The 26,421-nt window shown below is 38.6% G+C and overlaps 1 long non-coding RNA gene across 1 annotated transcript; it reads left to right on the forward strand.

Annotated features, from left to right (window-relative positions):
• Nucleotides 1-9,693: 9,693 nt before the first annotated feature.
• Nucleotides 9,694-17,063, forward strand: LOC108495441. The gene is made up of 4 exons (XR_001874122.1): nucleotides 9,694-9,751; nucleotides 13,859-14,007; nucleotides 14,669-14,853; nucleotides 16,986-17,063. It is a non-coding gene; the product is annotated as an uncharacterized LOC108495441 (long non-coding RNA).
• The last annotated feature ends 9,358 nt before the right edge of the window (nucleotides 17,064-26,421 follow it).

The raw sequence follows: 26,421 nt of genomic DNA on the forward strand, positions 1-26,421 counted from the left end.
GACAAAAAATATGTGTGAAATGGAATCTTACAGGGCATTTTGGTTTCCTAACTAATCAGTTTGGTGCCTTCTAGTTCATCATGATTATATGGGGTTTTATCATTGCCCTTCTTGTTGTCTTACAAAATGAAGAGCCCTGGCTTTTTTCTGTATGGAAAACATTCTTTATTCTTGAGGCCATTCTCTAAAGATTTCCACTTAAACCTCCTGTTTTATTTGATGAGAGGAAGAGGTAGAAGGATTACATTGAAAAGCTGTGAAAAAAATATTTATTGTTATTTAAGTATTTTTGTATTCAGTGAGGATGTTTAGTTTATTGGTTTGCTGTTGTGCTTTTTATATTTGTTTTAAGTGACTGAGCATCAAAGTGGTATCTGGATGGTAATCCCAAAAATCTTCTTTGAGTGGCAATTTAAAGTCCATAAACTGTACCTTATTCAAACTTCATACATGCATTCTGGTAAAAAAGTTTCCAGTGGAAATAATTTGATCATGGAAAAGCTGGTTTAATATACAGAATTCGAAGGGTGGGCATAATACTGTGACTTTACTGAAAAACTTCAAGTATAAACCATACAGATAGGCATAATAAGGACACTTGACTCTAAGTGACATTTATAATACCATCTGTTTTTTCACAAGCATATCATGCATCTTGAAACATTTTTCCCTTCTGAGGAAGGTCTTCTCGTATTTTGCCAGCCCTGGTCTTTGCAGAATATGCATATGCAGAACAAGCAAATAAATGTTGCTGTCTTTTTTTTATTGTATAATTATTTTCCTTACTGAATGTGTCTATAATAAAATATGATGCTCCATTTCTGACATGCTTTATTATCTAGAGCTTTTTATTATAAAGCTGGAGAACTTTGTTTTCCAAAGTAATTCTTTTCTGAGTTTCTCTTGTTTTCTGTGTCCTTATTTATTTTATTCTTATTATGGATGATAGCCATTCAGTTCTTTTATCATACAGAAGAAGTAATTTAAATGCGATACTTCAGAGAAATTCAATATACTAAATACAGAACAAGTCTTGGAATGTCCAGGGCAAATTATCTCTTACAGAGGAGTAATGTGAAATACTTCATATTTTTAGTTATGTGTTCATAAATTTCTATAGAATACTTATCATGACAATGTCGAATTACTAGAGCAGGATTATTGAGTGCGTTAAAGTAAGTCAGATCTTTCTGAACCTTAGCTGCTGAAGATGGCAGCACAGTCTCTGAGAGCATGGGAAATGATCCAGGATGCTTAGATATAAATACAATTTAAGTTGCAGTTTCCTTTTGAAAAAATATGTTCTATTTATGCTCAGGCTAAGGTTCTAGCCCACGATACGAGGCTTGCATGGACTTGGGCTGCTTCTGAAAGTATTACTTAACGATTTCTCTGTTTGTAAAATCTCAGCCTCATATGGTTCTAAGGCTTTTGGTATGCCTTTTATTTGTGATCTCAACGGGATTTTCTTTTGCGTTGATATGATTTTTTTAAAATGTTATATTTAAATGAGCAGGTAATCTTGGCAGAACATCTCTGACAGCTTATAGATGGTGAATAAGATGTAGTGAGATGCTACCTTATGCCTGTGACTGCCTTGATCACAATAACCCTTTCAGAAAGTCCTCAAGTTTTGAAAGACTCAAGAAGTTGTTAATTTGACTGTAGTTGGCCTAATTAAAAGCTATTTAAGAACTTAGGTCCATACAAATTTAGATTTTGATACAAGCATTGCATATTTACCCAACACCTTCACCCCTCTGCCCCTCACTACTTGCAGTTTTCTTCATGGATAGTATATGCACAGTGAGGCGGTTAATGTTGTAAAGCCCATCTTGGGGTTTTTTGCCCTTTCTGTTCTTTGGGAAGAGCATTACTTTATTTTTATTTTTTAGGTGATGTTTATGGATGTTAAGTCACAGAATAAATTTAAGTCTTCCCCAAAACGATGAGCATAGGCGAGACTGACTGTTCCTCTCTCGTGAGCAGCTGAGCTTACTTGTGTATTAAGGGAGCTTGGCCAGTATCTGTGGTACACCACAGGGAGCAAACAGCTAGCCTTCAGAGGCAATGGAGTGGAGGGACCCTCCAGGACAGAAAAGGATAGAGAATAGTTTCTTGCACTTGTATACTGATTTAATCTTGGAAGGGAATCTCTGCTCGCAGGGGTGTAACAGATAGGAATCTTGGCATCCCACAAAACTCAGATTTTAGCCTCTCATCTTCCCAGAAGACTGACCATGGCTACATTCTTTTATGTGATGACAGCCACTTTACCCAGCATGCTGTTTCTTCATCCTGATTGCTGGAGCCTGGTCATCCCTTTCAGATCCTAAGACCATGTTCGGTAAACAGAACTGAAAAGAGAGACTAGTACTTCCTGTAAAACAGCTTCTTGAGCATCCCTGGAAAGCCACCTGGCTTTATAAGCACATCCTTGGAAAGACACCTGACTTCATGATTCTGGCTTCTTGAGGAGGTAATCTCCTTGAAGTTCTCCTGCTGTTGCCTTTTTTTTTTTTTTTTTTTGAAAGAGTTATTTCCTGTTGCATTTCATGAACTTCATCAGTAAGTATACTACACTATAGTGGCCTACTAGCCTTTAGCCCTTTAGCCCTTTGCATTGTGCAAGTGACACACTGGGTCATCAGCGACGGGATCGTATTAAGCGTCATCATACATAACTTCCAACAATGCCAGTTCTCTTAGGTACTGGACGGCATCTTCTACCTTGGTCCACTTCCTCATGGGGCACGGTAAATAGTCTTTAAATGGAAACCTTTGTCTCACACTTAGGACAAGTCGCACCCAAAGACTGAGGTCTGGTCTCTCCTCTGGAATTAAGTGATCAAGTTCACGGTCTTTGGAGATGGAAGCTAGTTGTTCTGCTTCAGCAGTTGACAATATGTGACCTCTAGCCCCACGGTCGCGGCATTGGAGCAACCACAATAGAATTCGCTCACCAGGCCAACACGTGTAGTCTCTTTGTAAGTCCCGGAGTTCTGCTGGAGTCATTGACCGCAAAATTGTAATTTCCACTTTCGAGGGTGGTAGAGGTGGAGTTCTGGCACTGGCATCAGTATCAGTCCCCTCTCCATTATCTTCTGACTTGTTTTGCTCTCCATCTGGTCGTAGGCTTAAAGTTTCGGGCACCGATACCCACGACTTCCTTTTCACTACAGAGGCGAGAGGTATCTCAGGTGGTGTAGTCTGGGTTCCGCTTTCAGTGCATGTAGTAGAGGTGGCGCTGGTCTCAGGTGGCAGGGTTTGAGTTTCTGCCTCAGCCTTAGCCTTCCGAGTATAGTCCACAGCAGCTCGATAGGCACTCTCCAGGCCCCAGTACAAAGCAAAAAACTGCGTATTTGGGTCCTCATAAGAAAAACACCCTTCTGCCAAACGACGTGCCATCTCGTCAGGATCAAACACCTGCTCTGGTGTGAAATCCTAACTAATGGAAGGTGTCACGCGCCCTACCAATTTACCAAAGTTGGTGCAGATTCCTTGCCATCCAGAGACTGGTTTTCTCAAGGCCCTTCCCAAAGTTCCAGCAAATCCCTTTGAGTTTTGGCCTTTCCTGCAACAAGGAAAGCAGTACCACACCACCTTTCCAATGCTAAACAGCACTTCCATGGCTTTTAGGAATAGTAGAACCGTTGCCAAACAATTTAGGTAAGGATTGGGGCCAATTCTGATCCTAGGGACCTCAGTCACTAGGCCTTTGATGTCATAATTAAGGAAAGGCAGATATTGGTAGATGCCTTCTGGGTTAGTTCTCACTGGATACTCAGAAACTTATATGAAAATGGCCAAAATAACAAAGAAAATGAATAAAAAGTCAATATTTATATATTTTTTCTTCCTTTGTTCCCAACCAAAGCTATGTTTATATAAACAAAAGGTTCTTGGCAGCTCTCCTAGTAGTGTTCCCAAACAATGGGCAGTGTTTGCACCAACTTGGCTCCCTTCCCAGACTTGTTCCTAAACAATCATGGCAAAACCAAAACAAACCGGGCGGAAACACCAGATAAGAGTGATATGGTTTGAAGCTGGCTCCCTGCCAAGACTCCAAACCCTACTACAAGAAGTTTGCCCCCCACAAAGCTCAGGGAGAAGAGGGATTAAAAACAACCAAGAAAGACCGAAACAAGAGAGAGAACTAAAGCAATATATATATAAATATATTTACACTTATGTTACAGTTATATACAAATGAAATATATATACAATTTTACAAGGGAAAGGGAAAGGGAAGGGGGAAGGGAAAAGGAACAAAATCAAAATAGAATATATATATATCCCGATTAGTAGCCAAATAAACAACTAAAAGAGTTAATAAAGAAATATCTCACTACTCTCCTTGGGACAACCGAGAGTCGCTCTGGAACGACCACCGGCAACCTCTGCCTCCCAAGGTCGGCAAGGCCTTACCAGGCCTCGCTCCCCAACACGGCAGACTCAACAGCAGGGAACCTACACCTCCAAGCTGCCGGAAGGAAAGAGAGAGTGAAGGCCTCTCCTCCTTTCTTCTTATAGAATATCTTACGTAAAAATTGTAGGGAATACTGGGTAAATCTGGACCCTTCCTTGGTTACAAACTGGTCACCAAGGAAGGCCTAGGCCAAACTACCACAACTATTTAGGATCGAAGTTGAGGGAAATAACTAGAAAATTACAGATATCCTTTAAGACAAAGGCTTTTAGTACTTCTGTAAGTTCATAGTGTGTCTTACATAGTGAGTGGTAGGTTGAGATTCCAGGCTCATTTAACAGATTTTTTATAACACTGAGAAGTTCTACCCATTTTCTAGTACTGAACTGAAGTATTGTACCACTTAATCCTTTCAATGGTGGTTGGGTTGGTCTATATCTGAACTCCACTGCTGAAAGATTCCTGTGGCTTACCAGATATCTTAGATTTGGGTTTTTTTTCAGCTGTGGGTAACAATTATCACTAAATGAATATCCATCAAAAATATCAGCATACACCAAAGATGATTCTGTTGATTTCAGAATGCTCAGTAAAGCCAAATCTTGGAAGAGGAATACACAAAATTGTCTAGTACATGGGAACGTCCTGTAGTTTTAAATTAAAAAGCATAATGTTTTGTTAAATACTAGGAACGAACTTCCCATTGAGATGAAACAATCTATTCAAATCCAAAGTATGAGGCATTTGTCTTCACTGAGTTTTCACTATGTAGGTGTTTTGACATGTTCCACTTCTCACTGAAGCCTTTTTTCTGAAATGAATATGATGTATCTCAGATATAGATAAATTTTTCTAAATCTATATTATACCTATGTATTTTCACATTTACATCAATATACATATACATAGATGCATATTCTCAACATATATTTAGGTCTGGATATTTAAATATTTTACATAGGCAAGTGCATCAATATAGATATATAATACATATCTATATTATATAATTCTATCTAGATCTATATATCTACATAGATCTATATCTATATATCTATATCTATTCTATCTATATAGAAAAATAGATGTCCAGTTGTCATGGTTTGAGATAGCCCCAAAAATCTAAATTCCCTAGTCCTAGCCCCCTTCCACATCTCAACCTAATGTGAGATGGGTTTTCCCAGACAAAACACACCAGACTCCAAATGGGGGAAAGGGAATATATTACAATGACTGTACAAATAAATATTATAACACATTATACACACGATCACAACTATCTCTACCATGACATATGTATTTACAATGATCAGATCTCTTCTCCCCTCCAAATAAAAGTCCAGGAGGGAAAGAATGACAGATCCCTTCCACATTTAGGGCAGCAGCTCCTCTTCTGTCTTCCATTCAGCAGTTGCAACTGGATTGTTGTAGCTGGATCTCTTTTCAATACACACAAGGGGGTCTCCAAGCCCCCTCGGCTCTCTTTCGGTCCAAACGAAGGCCTCACCTGTGGACTGCCAGCAGGGACAAGACTCGCGTCACCACAGCTATATCACAAAATGCAGGGGCATCTTCGTGGAAGTCCCTTCCTCAGGGGATTCAAATTCCTCTTTGAAGAGCTCCTGTGCTCTGTCTCAACTGCCAACGTGGAAGCAGTGGCAAGGGTCACCCCCCTCTGCATTCCTCTCCGTCCCAGTCCAGCTTCCCAGGATGCTTTTGAGCTTCTTAGCTCCTCTCTCTCTCTCCGGTGCTGCATGTCTAAAACTCTTCTCCAAAATAGGAGTCCATGTACTCCTCCTCTCTCTAAGAGGGGTCTCCAAGGGAGTTTGGGGGATCTGGTACAGTTCTTACCCGCAAGAACTCTGTAGCTCTGCTGCCGGCTCTCTCTCTCCGGTGCATGCCGTTTGCTGTTTGGTTTAGTTCTTATCTGTCCTGGCTCTCTGCCACAGTCTCTGGATGCTGCTTCTGCCGCTGCTGTCTCTGCTCACTCACAGTGGCTCAGCTCTCACCTGCAGGCACTTAGCTCAGCTTTATGCTGTTCCAGGTCCCCGCAGGCCCCCGCTGGGGCTGGGGGCCAAAGCCCCCCTGTGGGGCTCTGAGCCCTTTCCTTGTGGCTCTACAACATGGCCACCACTTCTCAACAACCAAACTACAACTCGTCTCTTCCGGTCTAGTTGTGGTATGTTTATATTTTGCAGGAGAACCCATTGGACAAAACTTCAAAACTTCCAGGGGTTTCCACCCCTTGAGGTTTTACCATTTTTCTTAGCCTCTGGGGAAAAACAAGATTCAAACCACTACAACACTATATCCATTTGTGTATATATCTATTACATATCTACTGATATCTACTTTATATAGAGGCCTATATATATATATATGTGTGTGTGTTTTCTTTTTATGTTCACCTATATAGAGCTAAAAATATTATCTATATGTAAATACTTATATAGATAGTTCTCCATGCACAAATATATTTTTTCTCCCATGAAGCTGGTCTTTCCATTAGCAAGATGTCCCATACTCTTATTTTCTGATAACACAGAACCACATGTCGTAAAAAGAGACTGTGTGATAGGCTGTTTGCTGTTGCTGTAAAATGTCTATGCCAGCTGTAGATTATGATTATTCACTGGAGAAAATTTGGTCATTAAAACTGAGATTAATTTGCTCATTAGCATTAAAATTTTCCCTTACAATTCAAGCACTGCTAGCCAGGTACAGTCTCTGGCTTCTTTTCTGTTTTTCAGCAGGCTGATGTCCCCTAGGCTGGTTGCAGGACACAGGCCAGACGTACTGAGAAAGGGTCCCTCCTCAGCTGTTCTCCCCACAGTGAGGACCATAGCCATGGTGAGAATGTAACTGTGAAGCAGTTCTTTCTTGCATGTCACAGCCAGGGATTCGGCCTTAGCCCAGGAATGCTGCTGTGCAGTGAAGATAGAAGGAATGATGCTCAGAGGTGGAACGTGCCTCATCCCAACTGCAGCAAAGGGGCTGAAGCCCCTCCATTGTCAAGAGAGGGAAACACCTTCCACCATATGAGTTACACTTATCACCAGAAGGCAGCCAGCAGTGGGAGATATCTTTGCCCAAATCTGGACTTTCTGTAGTAGGTCCAGTTTCTGCATGTTCTCGGTGTCATTAGTGCTAGAAGCTAAGCTGGGGCTACTGGGACCCTGGCATGAGCTGTGTTGTTCAAAGGAAAGAGTTATGTTGAGGACTGTATACTTCGAGGGGAAAAAACTAGGATAGGAATTTATACACAGTTACATATGTGCCAACTGTGGCTTGGAAAAGCTTATTTTATTCCTATAAAATTCTGTTTCTTCCTTCAGAGAGATGATTGATTTAGCTTGGTTTATACTAGTGATGAAAGCGGTCAAGACCAATCAAAAAATACAACTTTCAATGTTGTGATGCCATATATTGGATTGTTCTGTCACTTACTCAGGAAGACTGTATGCAGATTTTTCAGCATGTAGCTCCCCCAAGTTGTGACATACTGAAGATGCAAGAAAATATTTCCTAATTTCTTTCCTTGGTTAGGGTAATCTCTTCCTCATTCTTAGCCCTTCTGATGGGTTGGGTGTAGCCCTTCTCCTCTTTTCTAGGCCTGACAGAGTGGGCTTTTTCTAGTCTCTTATATTCTTATAGAAGAAAACTGGAAGGATAAAACAATGAAAATCAGTGAGTCACAATCTATAATTTAAACATAATTCACTATGACTCATTCATTAAATGCTTTTGCAGAATTTCATGTGACGAAACAATAACCATAAGCATGTTCATCACTGCCTACTCAATCTTCTCTTTACAGCTGTGTAATTCCGTGATTCAAATGATTTTGGAAAGTCTTAGCAGATATAAATTGTCACAGAACCATTAGAGGCAAAAGAACTCAATGGCTTAAAGCAGCCACAGGGTCATACTTTTTTATGGTTAAGTTCAGCTGACACTAACATCTTTAGTTGTTACACAGACCTCTTTCCACTCCTTAAGCAAGAAGGTGTTGAGAGTAAATGGTAGGATTTGTACTGGCATGGGAAGCCTAATCCAGACTACTATTTCAAGACCTGTCTGGGTGCCTCTAGAAGATAACAGACCTTCGATAGTGTCACTCAGTATTGCAACCATGGTTTTTCTCTTATTCCAGAGTCAGATTTCCTGGTCTCTTTTGTTTGGAAAGAGCTATTTCCTGCTGCATCTCATGAACTTCATCAGTAAGTACCTCACACTGTAGTGGCCTACTAGCCTTTAGCCTTTTGAACTAGTGCGGGTTGATGCTGAGGAAAATAATTTAAAAAATGATAGGTGTCCTTTAAAATAAAGAACTCTCTGGAACAGCAAAAAATCCACCTTTACTACCTTAAATATATGGTTTTAGACAAGTAAGAAAATTCAAATTGGATTAAGAGCAAAAGTTCTGATAACTTGATTTAAATAGTGTGTACTATATAGTGATGAGAGATTGTTTTAGGGCTCAACAACCCAACAGTCAAAGGAGAGCAAATTAAGGGGATCATGCCATAACACAGTGGTTCCACTGACTCCTGATGAAGTCAATAGAATGTGGAATCCTAGAGAGGAAAAAGAAAACTCATTCATTATCTGTAAAATCTATAGCTAAATCTCTTTTTAATAAAAACAGACAAACAAAACCCCAAAACCATAACTCATTAGGCTGCATTATTATGTATTCATTGTTGTCTATGACATTATTTATTCTGCTAATTGTATAATCAGTCATTAACTGGAAATATGTGTTAAACAAAGGAGTCTCAGTAATTTAATATTTAGTCCTTAAAGTTTACTCCTGAACTTAAATATAATATACAACCATCAGAATATAAAATAAACCAGACTAATATTTCATCATCGACTGAAGGGGATCCCAGGAAATTGTCTAATACTCCCACATACCCACTACCAACACTAGTTTATAATTCTCTTTCAATACTTGTGAAGTATCTGTGTGGTATTTAAGAATTTATGGATATTCCACAGCCTCCACAAGGAGTCTGTGCCAGTGCTCCTGTCTTGACTGAAGCATTTCTAATATCTAGTCTGAATATTTTTAACTACTCAGTTTGTCCTACTGTGACCATGAACTGATTGCTTCCTGTCTTTAGATGCATAAAAACATTATAAAAGAGGCTTACGTAAGCTTTGAATTGCATGGGATAATTCATCTAAAAAAGAGAACAATCTTTGATACAGGATCTGCATTGGTCCCTGATCACTCTTCCTGCTTTTCTCCTGTTTTCTAGAGTTGGTCTACACTTTTGAAAATTCCAACTGAGGTCTTACTGTTGCTGAATAAGGCACGTAGGTAAATTTGTGTGTGTTTCTGATGGTGATTCTGATTATGCCCTTTTTGCTTTAGCAAATTTATTTTTACAAAGTTGTTGAAAGAGCAAATGCAAAACAATAATTTGCAAACTTTTCATTACAAATGAAATGTAAAAAATTCTTATTTTTTGTGTGTTTTTTTTAAGAAAACTAAATTGATTATACAGTCTTGTTTATGCTGTCTGTATTGATTCTTCAGTATTGTAGTTCTTTTGCAGTGACCGTGTCACAAGATAGTGTAGGTCATGTATGCTCTCTGCAACTAAAGTCGTCCTGCAAGTACCAGACATCTTGATCATGCAAACTATGTCAGTTGTTGAGAAATTTCATTTCCCTTAAATCTTTTTTCACTTCCTCTAGTTTATTTGGGTTGCTTCCACCTCAGCAGCTTTGCTGTGTCAGATGTGTAGTGTCAAATTACTGCTCAGAGGAAAACCAAAAATTAGTCCTGAAAAAGATGACATTCCTGAAGGAAGCAGAAAACAAGCACAAGGTTTTCTGAGGTGCACTAGGTTAATTGGTGTCTCTGAAAATCAGGCCGTAAGTGGATATTGTTTCAGTTAGAAAATAAATTGGGTTTATGTGACAGTTCTTTTTATATGATTGAATTAACTCTAAGCTTCTTTATGAGCTATTTATATTGATGTGCAAATCTTCCACCAGCAAAAAGAAAATACTTTCTGAGGATGTAATTAATTTGTCTTAATCTATTCTCTCGTTTAAATTGAAACAGAGCATAAGCATCCCACTTGAATAGCTTGTAAGACACCATCTGAACTTATTAATAGTCTTCTGCATGAAATGTCAGCTTTCTTCCTAAATAAAATAAAATCAAATTAATATCTTAATATAGAAATACAAAATATATGTAGTGTGCTTCAATATGATCCTTCAGGCGCAGCTCGCAATAACACGAACAGAAGGTCCCAGCTGTTCTAAGTTCAACCATAAGGCAATGCCTTAATAGTGCAATCAGTTTGTCCTAGATTCCTTCCAGCAGAGTTCAGTATGTGTGCTCTCTGACAAGCACACATAATCCTTTGAGCAGCTCTGTGTTGTGAAGTCCTTTTATAGATTCAAATTTAAATAGATTAAGCTTTTTTTATTTTTTTTGAAACTTCCAAGACTTTAAATGCATAATACCAGCAACTACATCAGAAAATATTAAAATTCTGTTACTCCTGTTATTCCATGAAGTCTGTCTGGACTTGGCTTCATTTTATGCATCTGTAACATACACAGTTGTGTATGTTACACACTTGTGTATGTTACAGTTGTCACACAGCTGTTCCTGGGGAAAAATAAAATCCTGAAGAACTCACTTAAAGAACTACATGAATTAGGGTTTTCTGGTCTGTATAAAGCTTTGAATTTTGCATATTACTCATGTATATTACAACAATTGTATAGGGGTGTCCTCTTTATTTGAGAACAGACTGCTATGTCTTATGTTAATAGATTTTTTAGCTTTTCCTTATCCAGCAATTAGTATTGCTGTTAGTTGATGTTAGTCATCATATAAGCACTGATTGCATACCTCTTGGATTCCTTAAATACCTCATCCTACAGTATTGTATGGCCAGTGAAACTTCAGTCCACCGAACATATTGTTTACAGAGAACACTTCTTTTGTTTCACTTCAAAGTATAATTATTTGGATAGTCCCATTTGAGATTTCAGTGTTGCTTTCTCTTTTCCCAACTCTAGTCAGCATCCTCTTGAATCAAAATTGTGATTGGAGTCACTGTGTTCCTTGAACATCTCAAATTTGGAGTATCTGGTAACTTTTTGCTTCCACTGTTTAACATTGGGGGTGATGGTTTGTCCTAGTTAGGACAGCTGAGATCAGTTCATCATGGTATGGGTGTAACCCAAAACTGTGTATTCTATAGCCTTCCATTTTGGGGCCTCTGGTGGTCTAGTGGTTAGGGTGCAGGACTCTCACCGCTGCGACCTGGGTTCGATTCCCGGCCCCCCGGGCAGATGGAGCTCGTTAGCCCTGTGAGGCAATCCATCTAATAGAAGGTCACTCTAAACAAACCTACGTTCTGAGACCCTCACTGCCACTGTCCGAGTTTCACTCGGCCCCGGCAGATGAACCTCAGGATTAAAGGGTGGGCTCAGTTCAACAAACCTACGTTCTGAGACCCTCACTGCCACTGTCCGAGTTTCACTCGGCCCCGGCAGATGAACCTCAGGTGGGCTCAGTGCAGCGCACGCTGTGTCTCACCTAAAAAAAAAAAAAATCCACTGCGCAGGCTCGAAGGGTTAATGACCTTTCCCAAATCTTCGCTCGCGAAGACTGNCCTCTGCCCATAAGAGCCTGACTCCTCAGGCTATAAACTAGGTGTTAAGAGGCCTGTGAGATAAGAGGATCCTCTTGTCCTCACACCCTTTATGGAAGTCCCCGCTCTGAGCCTTTTATGGAAGTCCCCGCTCTGAGCCTTTTATGGAAGTCCCCGCTCTGAGCCTTTTATGGAAGTCCCCGCTCTGAGGGAAGGATTGACCATTTCTGCCTGAACTGGAGAATATATAAACCTGGAGTGTCAGAACTTTTGCAACCACTCGTGGGACCCAGAAGAAGGCTGCAGTTCATCGCTCTCAACCTCAGCTGGACTACAATCACCGCTTCTGACCAGACTGCAACAACTCTCCCACCAGCAGGTTTTTCCCCTCTCCCTTTACTTTGGACTCAAGCGGGACCCAGGGAACACCACTTTGTTCATGCCCCAGGGTACTGGGTTATACATTTGGGTTTTGTGGGTTAGGACCAATTGTTTGTTTGTATGATTGTGCTTGCTGTGTTATTTTAATAAATTGTTATTCTGACTTGTGGTCTGTCCTTTGAGTTGAGTTCATTTCCCCTGCTGGTTGACTCTTAAACCAGCACATGGTTCTTCCAATTTTTAGCTTGCATAATACTTGCGAACTAAACTAAATATGTATGATATTAGTTCTAGTCTGATTTTTCTTCTGTTTCTCTCCCTTATGCTTTTCAGCAAGAGCTGTTTGTGATAAAACACCATACTTCAGGGTAAAAACACTGAAAACTTCAAAGTCTGTTAGGTTTTTTTACATTTAAGTGCCTACACAGCAAGCAGAATTTAGGGTAAGAACCTGCACCTTTATAATGCACTTCTATGCTCTTAGCCTATGCTTTCCTGTACTAGTGAATCATATGGATTCTTGTTTTCTCTCGTAACTTTAGCTGCCAAAATTTTAAAAGGTAAGTCTTCTCCACTCTACTGCAAAGAGGTCTTCTAGAAATAGAGTAAACCAGAAGTCACTGTGCTGACTGGATTAATATTTTTTAAAGAATATATAATTATGTAAATTAATTCTTGCACAAGTTAAGAATTTTGTATTGATTTTTCCTTCCAGATCTATATAGTTATTGCAAAGAAACTTGTAAGTAAGCTGTGATTTATGGACTAAAAATGCTTTGATCTTTTCCAGAATCTGTAGTAACTCTCCTTTTCCATGAAGGAGTAATTCAACCAATATTTCTGGTATTACAGCCTAAGCCAATGTAACTAACAGTGTCATTAAACTTGCTGTATTTGTCCTGTACCAGGTTCCAATGAAATTATTAAGTTTTTGCATAACAACCTGAAGAACATCTGTTTGCCTGAAGAGAGAGATCTTTAATACTGGATGTAGTCCATGTTCTTTTATATCAAGTAAAGCCCAAATATGTATGAACATGGTAAGCAGAAGAAAAAAAAAACCAAATAAAAATCACATAAACTGTCATAACTCTTGAGAAAAAGAGAAGGTATTCCTAATGGCATAATAAGCAATGGATTTTTAACTTTTCAGGAAGACAGTTTTGCCTAAAAATTTATTCTGATTCAGCTGCAGAACGAAACCTGAAATGATAAATATTCAGTTCTGCCCCACTGTCCTGCTGCTAGTTAACAACTGAAAAACATGAGATATCATAAAATGTTTAAAAATTAAAAGGAAGATGAAGACATCAGACAATCTCAAGACTTGTTGGACAATGTAATTTTGTACTGGAGTAAAAGTAGTGGAAGTAAAGATTTTGATATGAGGTCTCCTTTTATTTCATCTCATCCACAGATTTGTCCTCTAAAGTACATTAGATGAAGAACAAAGACTGAATAGCCATTCATCAGAGGCTCCATATCAATAAAAGTTCAATTGATCTAAAAAATTCAGAAGCCTTCAAAGGTATTTTGTACATTAAGGCTTGTGACCATTTTGGACAGGTATGATTTTTTTTTTTAATTCCCCTGCTTTCCATACAATCATGGGATGAGTGCCTGTTGTTTGTATTGTTTTTAGAACAAAATGTGATTACATGTCTAAGCATTTTCCTAAATATAGAAATTACCTTGCATTTCTGAGAGCTTTCTCTTAATTTTCCTTATTTGTTTGAATGTGTTTAGAATGTTGAGGGTTTTTGTGGTTTTTGTTTTTGTTTCTTGTTGGTTTGTTTTTTTTTCCAAAATAAATTGATCCAGTTTATTTTCTGTATACCAGCTCACAACAATCTGAGCAAACCATCAACCTTATTTTGTGGGGCAGGTATACCCACAGCTTAACAAAATCTGTAATTATTTCTGAGAAATTAATGTGTATGTGACAAGCTACTCTTACAGAAGTATGACACCAGTCCCTGTACCTTATGCTGTAAAAATCAAACTATTAAAGAGCAGCAATCACATGTGCTTCCTCCTGTGGCTGTCACTGCTAACAAAGCTCTCTTCACCAGCCACGTGCAGCCTGTTATCTTTCTCATTAATGCTTGCTGTTTCTGACTCTGCCATATGTTTCTGAAGTGACAGTTTTCTCCATCTGTAAATTGGTAACTATCACAGAAAATAAGCAGTTGATTATCTTTTTACTTGGTACTTTTTCTGTGTTTAGGGGAGTGCAGAATGCAGTTGGTGCATCCCTGACACCATGTGGTGCTCAGAACCACAGGATGATGGTGATGGCAGTGGAACAAAGTCAGTGTGCCTGGAAACTTCACTGCCACTAAAACTCAAGTGAACAGGAAGCTCTGACATCTAAACTAGGGAAAAATACCAAAAAGGACAGGACCCAAAAAAGTAAAGACTTATTCACCTACCTATAGTTTTATATTACAATGCAAAAGTGTGATGCTAACCAATTTTATATTTAGGAAAAAAAGTCAGACAAGGAAGCTATTTCTCTTCCCCTTCTCAGACTGTTTTGATAACATTTAGCTCATGTGATTAGATGATACGGAATCACTTGTGACTATTGGAGAGAGAAGGCTATGGGGGAGCATAACAAAGTTAGATGCCTAGGTGCCTAGGAGGCAGAATGACAGATGAGTCTGTGTATTGTCAGTGCAAGCAAATGCACAGTAAAAGGGATAATTGTAACTGCAAACATACCTTGAGGGGATGTTTTAAATTAACTGTACCTTTAAGGAAAAAGGATCTGTGCAGAAATCCATGAAATTACTTGCCTAAAACATAGTTGTGCACTAGGAAAGTAAAATAATAAAATAAGGATGGAAGAAGGAGAGATAATAAGGATCCCTGTGATCATGTTAACCCTTATAAAATGGAGATTAGAATGAAATATTAAATGAGTATTTTAGCTATAAAACTTTATTATTATCCTTTATATCTGACATTGATTATCCTATTTAGAAAGAGAATATATGTATAGCACAGAAACATGGGTTTTATTTAGGCTTAAATTTACATTTATAGTTTATATGAAGTAAGCAGAACCTTTTATAGCTAAACAATCATCATGTTTAAAATAGACAGATTATACTGATTAGTTAGTGCTTACTTATTTGCAGAGAGAAATGTGGTACATGGGGAATTATAATGAGCGAGGACAGAATAAAGGGAAGTTATAGCAGAGAAAATTGTTCCATTTTTACCCTCTTTCTATAGTGTCACTGGAGAACCTGAATGGATGAGAATTGATGGTTATGTAGCAGGTAATCTTGAGTGCCATCACGTGGCACGTACAAGACAAACAGGGGATCAGACTCAGTTAGCATGATTTATGAAAAGCAGGTTCTGCTTGACCAACCTGATCTCCCTCTATGACAGGGTGACCCCCCTAGCATGTGAGGAAAAGTCTGTGGGTGTTGTTTGCCTGGAGTTCAGTAAAGCCTGTGACACAATTTTCCACAGCATTGTCCTGGACAAAACTGATTCTGAAGATGATGCTAGACTTGATATTCTGCAATGAAAAGAATTTGTGACTACTTTATATTTTTTCAGATTTTACTTTGCTCAAAAAAAGTCTCACAACGGTTAGGAAAATCTTTAAGATAATACTGGAATTTTAATGAATATTCTTGGAGCCACAACTGTCAATGAAATCCAACATTTGAATATCAATTTAATTTTGATCAAGCATTATATCCTAAGACTGCAATCTATTTCATAACTCTGAAGCGCTTATGTCAGCATGATCACTGTCTGCACTAGGCACAATTTCAAATCAATGCTATTCTTTTTTTTTTTCTTGAAAAGGAGAGGCCTTTGTTAATTTTATATCACATTGAAAATAAAATAATCTCCCTATGGAGCTCCATCTATCATAAAAGGAAAATAAAATAGGAAGCCCTTAGAATATGGCATCAATTTCTCTCCTGGCATATTCATAAGGCAAATTGTTACAAGTATGAAAGACAAAAATGCTTGGACTCTGTCCTATACTCAACAAGTATCTAGACAATTTATGCAAATACATCATTTCAATTCAGACTAAAGAGCTCATCTTGAAAGAGTTCAATATAATCAGTGAACTGCCAAATTTTTGTAGGACCTGATTCTGAAATTAGCAAAGTACTGAAGACCTAAAGCTTAGGTAGAGTTCTGGCATTCTCTATAAATTGCAAGGGTTAGCATGCTGGAGTGAAAGAGATGCACTTACTAGTAATAATATTGACATGTTTCTACTCCAAGCCATTTCTGAAGTAAGTTGAACAAAAATGCATGGTATTAAAAGAATTATTTATGTTATTTCCCAAGTCCTAAAACAGAAAATTGATATCCGTATTTGAATTCAACCTGTATTGGAATACTTTGTTAGATTTAGTGAACAAACATAGAGGATTTCTCTTGATGTGGGTTTGGACCCTCCATGAATACTGAGGGAATCCCAATCTGACCCTCAACTTTTGATCAACTAAAGGAAGCATGAACACCTTTGTAAACTCTTTGTTTCAATTTTGTATCAACAGCATGGAACCATAAAAACATAGAGAAGGCCACTCATAATTAGGAGAAGCAATCATTCATCTCAGAACCTTATCTCTGACAGTGGACAAATAAGAATTGCTAGAGAAGAATGAAAGAATAAGAAATTTTTCATTGCTTTGTCTCCTAGCACTGAAATAAAAATATTCCAAGTAAGAGGCTTAGATAGTGTCTGTGTACTTTATAGACTTCTCTTCAACAGTTTCAGCATCCTGCTGCAATGAATTCCTTCATGTTACCTACACTCTGTTAAAAAAACTTCCTTATGCCTTCCAAAGGGAAAAACTGAAAATTGGTAATATATTTATACACTGATAAGGTCCATAGTTTCTCTAATTAAGGGAATCAATCTTGAGATCTGTTGGCAAGGGGGAGGCAGGGAGTGGAGCAAAAGAAAGGGGCAGGAAAGTGCAGCTGTTCCCCCTGGTGATGCTTGTTGTTTTTATTCATCACTCATGTGGAAAGCTGTTCTGCAAGGGAGAGGATGGAAAAAAAGAAGACTTGCTATAGTTACTTTCCATTCTTTTACTGTATAGAGGGCAGATCTCTTATTCTGATCTTATAATATTAAAGGGAAAGAATAAGTCTTGTTTTTGTTAACTGTGCTCAGGGAAAATCCTTTGTTCCTTGTTCTCAGGGAAAATCCTTTTTAGCATTCCATTGTGGATGAAAGCTTGAGCTGTGCCATGTATGTATGTATGTATGCTGGGTGCCTTCAAAGGGTTCCTGTTATGACATCCTAGGTTTCAATAAGCAGCACCTCAGAAGTGCTCAGCCTGAGACATGATAGTGTTGTACATAGCTTGCTGTGACTTGGCTGACCTGTCATGAAGAACAGGGATAGACAGATTACTGTGATACTTGAGGAACAGGGAAGCACTTTTACTATAATGTCAACCTTCATTTCTCTGAACCAGGTGGCAAGTTTGGCCACCTCTAAAACCAATTAATTTAGTCTTATATTAAGACTAAGGGCACAGAGTATAGGACCTTAGGACCTTCATAAGGCTTAACAAAGATAAATGCGAAGTCATATAGTAGGATGGAATAATCCTGAGCAGTAATCCAGGCTGGGCAGTGTCTGCCTGAGCAACAGCTCTGCAGTTCCTGGGGCTCTGGGGTAGAGCAAGCTGCACAGGAGCCACTCTAGGGCTGGCAGCAGCAAGGGACTTCACCATCCAGTGCTTCAGTAGCAAGGGCATAGTCAGGAGAGGGAGGGATGTGATGATCCCCTTCCACCTGGCACTTCTTGGAACACCACCCACAGGTTTGGTCCCCTCCAGCTGAATATATACATGGAACAACTGGAGAGAGTCCAGTGGAGGGCCACTGAGGTGGAACCTAATTCCAATACCTACAAGGTAGTGATAGAGAAGATGGAGATACTCTCTTCACCAGGGTACATGATAACAGGACAAGAGGCAACAGGGAAAATCATGTCTGGATATAAGAAAATTTTTTTCCCTGTGAGAACAATTGAACAGTGAAGCAGACCAAAACAAGAAGTGATGAAATCTGGGAGAATTGAGACCTGGCTCAGCAGAGCTCTTGAAAACCTAAATAAAGTCCTGACTTCAGCAGAAGTTGGAACCAGATGATCTCCAGATGTCCCTTCTGGTCTAGACTTCTGAGATTCTGACAATAGTTAGTTTCTGGTGGCCTTATTTATCTCATTGATATTCTGTAACACAGCCCCTACATGGAAGAAATCAGTGTGCAAATTTTGAACGTTATTTCTGTGTGTGGTCTTGTTTCACTATTGTGAAAATATGTGAGAAAAATTTAGGTTTGAGATGAAGCAATAGGGAGTCAGAATATAAATGTCATTAAGTGAGCCCCAGTGTTTTAAATAGAACTCAGATTATTACCTGCAGTACACAGTGATGTTCAAAGCATGTCTTTGCAAGGGAATTCTGTAGTTGTTTGTATTTTGTATTTTGAAGTGCATTACTTTTGCTTCATCCAAAACATAAAAGTGTAGAACAGGAGTCTGACTGCACATGGCTCATTCTTGGCTACTCTGCTTTACTTCTGTTTATTCTTTACATACTTCCTCTTCATCATCTCTGTGTTGTCTTTGATCATTTACCGACTTCATTATACAGCTCCAAGAAGTCATAAATGATATGGAAAAAAAACCAGAATAAGCACGGTGATTTTGCACAACACAGAGTAAGGAAAAATAATGAAAAAATTAAATAACAGACTTAAACCAAAGTATCAATAAAGGAGAATTATTCACATGCAGTTTTAAAATGGGAAGCTCCTGGATATGGGCTTGTGGAGATCAAAAATGGAAATACTCCTCTATGAAATGTACAAACCCCTTTTTGTGTATGCATGACTATTAAACAAGTAATACATTGCTATAAAAAGTAAAAAAGTTTCTTACACTAATAAAGGTAATTCATTCAAAGTAAAAATACCATGTTGCTTAGGTGATCTGCTAATTGTCTCAAATAATCAATTATTGAAAAGAAAATATTAAATTTTCAGCTGGGAAACAAATCCATGACCTAAAATACTTGCTCAAATATTTTGCTGTGGAATGAGAACAATGACAAAACTAGGCAGGGGGGAGGCAGCAAAGCAAAGTGCACTTTGGCAAAAGTCTCTGATCTGTGTAATTTGCTTCCTTGCATGTTCCAGTGAGTGCTGTGTGGCTGTGAGGCACTATTGCAATAACTGTAATATTTCTTTCCTTGTGAGGCTATCCTGTCCTTTTTATCTCACAATATTCCATGCAGAATTTGGATATAGAGGGCACATGGAAAAATGTGGAGGTACTATCAGGAATTAAATATGTTGGGGTGGGTTCAGGCACTGTGAGAAGTAATGCAACAAAAATTTTAGGTTTGATTTCTGGTTTTGTTGCAATCAAAGGAAGGAACTGAGATAAGGTATGAAACCTGAAGTACAGTCTAGGAGTTGCTTAAGCAAATTTTTGTTTTTGTTCTTTAAAGTGCTCTCGTGAGATATTCCTTGTGGAGGAAAGCAATCAGACTTAGGACTCCTTACACCAGTTTATATAAAGTACAAACAGCTATCTGCAGTGTTAAGCATTCACTAACATAGTTTTAATTTATATTTCTGTCTAAGTTACTTAGTGTACTGTTTGAAAACCAGGGTGGGTTTTGAGTGGTTTGTTTTGTTTGGTTTGGTTTTATTTTGTTTGATTTGGCTTTGTTTCTGTCTTTTAATTAATTCTGTTTATCATCAAGTCTTCAAGTGGACTACAGATGGTTATGCTAATGCTTGCCTTGGTGATTGATTGTTTGATTTATTGCCTAAGCAATACCTTTGTTTGGGTAGAATAGATATGAACTTTGCACTTTATTTTATTTTAGTACATTTATGTACTTTCTGCCATAGCTAGGGACAACTTAAGATTTGTATATAGCAATCTAATTAGGAAGAAGGCGATATAGATCCCCTTCCCTGTGTGCCATTGATTCAAATTCAGTTCACGTGGGTAGTGTTAAATTGCCAACTGTGGAATAAGCAGACACTTTCAATCAGAACAGTTTTAATGAAAAATTTAGCACCACTACTTGGCTCAGCAGACTGAGGCTTGAATTTGAGTTACAGTGAATTTACATTTCCATCAGTGAGTTTGTCCCCTGGTACCAAGATTGCATTACTATTTTATGGTAACACAATTTCCGACTCTTGGGGTATTAATAACCCTGAAATTCACTTTAATGTGAGTATTTTCAGATAAAATTTCATTGCTAAGATGCCTCATGCCTTTGAGCCTGTCACCTGCAAAATGTTTGCTGGATTATTGCTGTAGTTTAGTAAACTGTTACAGTTGAACAGATAAAAAAAAGTCATAATCAAGAAATCACACACTTTTAAGAGGGCTTCTTAGCACTACAGATTACTTGCAGGGCCTTCTAGGTACATTACATGTTTCATATTTATTGCTCATCACCTTAAAAAATGCCAAAAATGGTCTGGCTAGCAAGAGGAGATGCCTTAATTGTGAAGTGCTGTACCCACGTACTGCTCACTTGAATAAATTCATTACCTCATTTGATGTTTTCAGACTTCTTCTCTGTTCACTACTGTTATCCTCACCATTCCAACAGTTGCTGAAAAATTTAGCCTGTTTATTTTTATTTATCCTTTTTCCATGCAAATAGCTATCAGCATGATGTTTGGGGAGGGGGATGTGTCCAACCATTAGCACAAACATACCTACTACATTCTGAGATGTATGGAGTTGGAATTGAGTCTAAATTTGTGCTCTCTGAAAGGTATATGACTTTTGTGTTTGAAAGCATTAGTCAACAGGTTGGATACAATCTGTTCCAACCGTGTGAAAACTGGGCACTGCTAACAAAGACAATCAAGTGTAGCCAATATAAGGACAGGGTATGTTAATCTACCATTGGAGCTTCTCTAGGTGCAGTTTTGGACCTGGAGAAATATTTCCATTTGATTGAGGTGCATGAATAATCTTTTTTTCCCAGGTAGACCTTTCTCTGTGTTTCTCAAGGATTAGGCTGAATTCTTCAGGTATCCCAACCTGATACCATTTGCTCTCAATTTTTGGTTAAGCATTCTTTCCAACATCTTGCCTCTCCAGGAAAATCCTTATGTTCTTCTCAGGCTGTCTTCATCACTTACATTTAACCTACTCTGACATACAGCCTTGTCAAGTAGCCAGAGTGCTGTCTCCAAGACTGTTCTATGTATTATATTTTTTCTGAAAACTTTCTTGAGTTCTTGCCTCGTCTGATTTGAAGGACTGATCCTTCTGTTTCAGTTTATTGACTATTGTAAAAATTGATTCCATGGATTCCTGAAAACAATTTTTTTCCTCCTAATGCCCAAATAAATTCTCCTGTTCTTTTTTGAATTATCCTAAGGCTTTTCAATAACTACCATGGCTATGAGTATTAAATGATCTGCTCTACAGATCATTTAATATAATATATTTAACTTAATATAATGTGTTAATAGCATTATTAGGTACAGTGCAGGAATTCCTGCACTATTTCAATCCATTGGCTGTATCTGGGGCAAGACCATAAAGCTGAGGTCTTTTTAAGTTGGGTAGCAAATCCTCTAAGAAAAGCAAACTCTTGATGGAGTATTCCTCTTCCTCACCCTACTGCTATCATCCCAAAAGTTTTAAGTAGTGTTATCTTCTATTTTTAGATATTGTATCTTGATTCCTAGATAGAAGAATTGAGAATTACTGCCACCTTGAATGACATGCTTTAGAAAATGTTGTGATATATTTAAAACTTGCTAGCCTTCTTTAAGGCTGATTTATCTAAATGCTCAATTGCAAGTGTCACACTAGTTTTGAACATTTCAGGGGTTCAAACTAAATGTTTCACTTTCTCAGATTTTTGGCGTTCATAAAATGAAATGTGCAAATACAAAATGTGGATCAAATATCATTCTCACATTAAGTGAAAACTCAAGTTCTTTCTTTTTTTTTCATTTCTTCTCTCCCTCTACTATACTTAGAGAGTTTTACCAAACAGATGAGCATATATGGAGAGAAGAGATGTAAAGGAGATCAACTTAGTTCTGAATCAAGTTGTTCCAACCATTAGAATTAGCTAGATTTCCTGCTGTGTTAAAATGTGTTAAATTCCAAATGCTATCTCAACAGACTAGACTGCAACAAACTGAAACTGTCTGCAGCTTTCCTAAAAGAAGGGCCCAGATTCTACTGCTGGAAGTCTTGGAAGCACCCATGGGTGTTGTTTCAGGAAGGAGTGACCCTCAAAGTTCTCTGTTTCTATTGATGCTCCTTGCTCTTTGCACAAAACCTCATGGACAACCTCTGCAACTTGCTGACAAATTGCTCCTAAATCTTCTATATAACTACTAACTGGAGCAAGACAGGAATCATTCTGCCCCCACCTCTGTTACTATAAACTCTACTGAACTCTACATGCAAATTTCTTCTAGGCTTCTCAGCAGTAAAGAACAAACTCTCTTCCCTGCTCTTACCATCCCTAAGGAACTGGGGTGGAATGTGGCAGGGAGGAGGGGATGTGGATGCTTTGCTTGAAGTGTTGTTTTCCTGGGTGTAGTGACTGTCAAGAGGACAAGTTACGTGCCTCCTTAGTACAGCAGGAGCAGTTTGCAGCCAGTCTGCTTACCAGTTTCTCACAGTCACTGGAGCTGTTACTGTTTTGCTGCCCATTACGATACAGACAGGCATCTTACTCGGGCTACAGGCACGTGCTGGCTTCAGGGGGAAGTAGACATATGATTTTTTATAATCACTTTGTTAGGACAGCCCACAAGTTGTTAGTGTCAGTCGCAGCCCCAATCAACCATGTTTGGTATGGCTTCTCCCCTGAAGACCAGACTAGTAGGTGACGTCCCTACAGGCTAAGCTCATAGCTGTTATATAGCTGCAAACCTGGACTATCTGCAGCTTTCTTCCACAGAACTGAACTTATCCCCATGTGGGTTTGTTTTTCAGTTTTTTAAATAATAATGTGTATACGACCTTAATAAAACTTGCTTTTTATATCTAAATAAAACTTGATCCTCTTTCATGAAGACTGTAAAAGATTGCATCTCACACAGAACATATTTTGGGCAGTATCCCTCTCTGCTTGTCCTCCTTATTTTTTCATAAATGACATGTTGAGCTAGATGGACCTTCAGTATGACCTTGCTTTGCTGTACAAAATGGTAGTGAATAGAAAAAGGAACACGAGGTTTGATTATCAGCCATAAAACACTGAACTTATTGGAAAGCGGATGGAATATAATTGGTATTCTAAAAACTTTTATGGGTATGCAGTCAAATGGAATAATCTAGTTTAATATTGGTTTCTACACATGGAAAATTATGCTAGGAAGTAGTAGTTATGGAAGCAGTACTTTTTCTTTATTAAACTGAATAAAAAGGCAACTGCAATGTTGAGCTTGATTCAAGTGTCCTATTAAAGGTGTCACCTAAACTATAGTCCCGTTCAGAGAACTGATTACTCTAGAAGAATATAAATCTCTAAGCAGATCGTTAAACTAGCTTCTTAAACTCTCATTTCTTGTTCTGTAGTTTATTATTAAATACTATGTAACCTGAAAAGAAAGGACAGATTCAGGTAAACATAAGGCAAACTGATTTGTAAAATATTTAATTCCTATCAGTATAGATGCATTTCCTGATGGAATTCCAGTTGTTGCACATACAGCTGGCATTTACAGTTGCCTATATATTAGACAATATAAATTATATTGTCTGTTAACCTGCATATACTCTAAGAAAAAATAAAAACTTTTAAAATAAATTATCCTCTAATTAAAGTTCATAAAGGGTTTGTTCATATGATAGTTAATAAATGCTAATTTTAACTGGTTAGTACTGATTTGTATGCATTCTAAACTGCTCAGAAATGCAATTTTGGTTGTGGCACATAGGCTTTAAATTATTGACCTGAACAGAAGCAGCTTCAAGCAGTATTTTTCAAGCTCTTGACTTCTTACAGGAAGCGTCATGTTTTAAATAATATCACTTTTCTGATACTTATTTGGTGTTTTCAATTAAATGACAGAAAGATCAAAAAAATCTCTAATTCCACTGTGGAATATAATTGTTTGGACTTGTCTGATTTCCCACACTGCTACCAGTGGCAGTTCATATGGTCACTGCTATGTTAGGAAATGTTAATAGCTGTAGGTAGAGCTGGTTGGTTTCCTACCAGCTCACTAAGTATATGGAGCAAGTTGAAAGCTGCATTTAACCATGTAGTTTTCCTGTTTTAGTAAGTAATGTTTGTAAATCATCTTTATGGATGCTAATATTAAGCCAATCATAGCCACTGTTTACACAGTAGAACTAAAGGTTTTTGAGCACAGGACTGTGAATCACATCTTTCCCTCTCTCTTTTTCCATTTAACTTAGCAAGTCTGTGAGTTTTTGGAGTTTTTTCCCACACTTTTGCTTAACCAGTATAAATAGTTTTAATATCCCCATGGAAAGCAGGATGTGAAATTCTATGAAACTGACAAAAAACTTATCTCTCTTTTTAGGTTCACATCTAAGCATCCTACTCTATATTGCATTACTCTAGTCGAGACTTTTTTCTACATGTGTCCAAATGGAATTATATGTAGGAGTACAGTCTCATTTTAACATGCTGAAAGGACCTCTAAGGGAAGGGTGCTAGCTACCGAAACAGCAACACCATTTGTTGTAGCTAAGTATTGTTCACATATCCCATGCGTTCAACAAAAAGGTGTAGATGCTCTACAAAACAACTGGAAAAGACTTGGTCATGTAGCCCATGTGCTGCTCCCTTCAATGAAAGGGCATTTCATGCCAAAGAAAAGAAACTTTGTCCTGGAATTTTTTTTCTAGGTACCAATGCCTCATTCCCCTGTTTCTGATAAATATCTGCTTGCCATTGAAGAGCAAATACACATGCTTCTCTGAAAAACAGCCTCCTTGCAGCATTCACAACATTCACTTTTGTCCCTGTGGCAGTTTGAGCATTAGAAATCCAAAAATCCAATTTTCAGGCTCCCCCACCCCTTCCCACAATTTATCCTAACACCGAAGAGAAACTTTCAGGCTAGAGGCTTCTGTAGGGGAAGGGGGAAGTATATACATTTATTTACACAAATAAATACTATACAAACTAAAGGAAACTATATATATATTACATTTCTATCAGTCAGTCCTTTCAAGCCCCTCCTTTAACTTTAGTCCAGGAGCAGCTTTTCAAGGCTGATAGGTAACACAGTCTTTTGCTGTGGGAGTGTTCTGGGCTCCTGAACACTCCCCCCTCACCAAGTTCCAGCAGTTGTTTGTTGCAGTTTCTCCTCTTCATGAAGTCCAAGAAGATAGCTTTGAGTCCTTGTTCTTCTGCTGCTGTGTGATTTCTCCCTCTCGGTGTCTCACCTCGGTTTGTAGGCTGCTGCAGTGTAGTTCAGCTTATCAAGCGTCTGTGTCCTGGAATGTTGATTTCTCCTCGGGTTTTCAGTTGTCTTGAGTTTTAGTTCACGGCAGAGACATCCTCCGGGCCCCTCTCTATTGGGGGTCCGTCTCCAGTTCTTGCTTGGGATTTTCTCCCTAGCAATAGAGCCTCCTCTGGCCCATCCACTTGGCTCTGCTCCGGTGCTGAGCCTCGCATCCACTCTCACTAAACAGCGAGAGGGAAAAAACCAGCCCTCCTCTGCAGCTTGGCTGCAAAGGTGGGGGGAAGAAGAAGAGGGCCTGGCCGCAGGGCCTGCCTCTCTCTCTCCCACTTACCAGTTGTTTGTGAGTCGCATCCCTCACAAACATGCACTCATTCCAATGCTGTCTCTAACTCTGGCCTAGGCAGCGTTAGGGGAGGCCGCAGGGCTCCCCTCTTCCCCCCGGAGGGGGAGAGAGGGAGCCCAGCCACACCCTGGCCTTCAACACCTACACGCAGCAGACACCAACAGCAAAAC

Source organism: Lepidothrix coronata, unplaced genomic scaffold (assembly GCF_001604755.1).
Source record: "Lepidothrix coronata isolate B3197 unplaced genomic scaffold, Lepidothrix_coronata-1.0 Scaffold31, whole genome shotgun sequence".
In the NCBI taxonomy this organism is placed as follows: domain Eukaryota; kingdom Metazoa; phylum Chordata; class Aves; order Passeriformes; family Pipridae; genus Lepidothrix; species Lepidothrix coronata.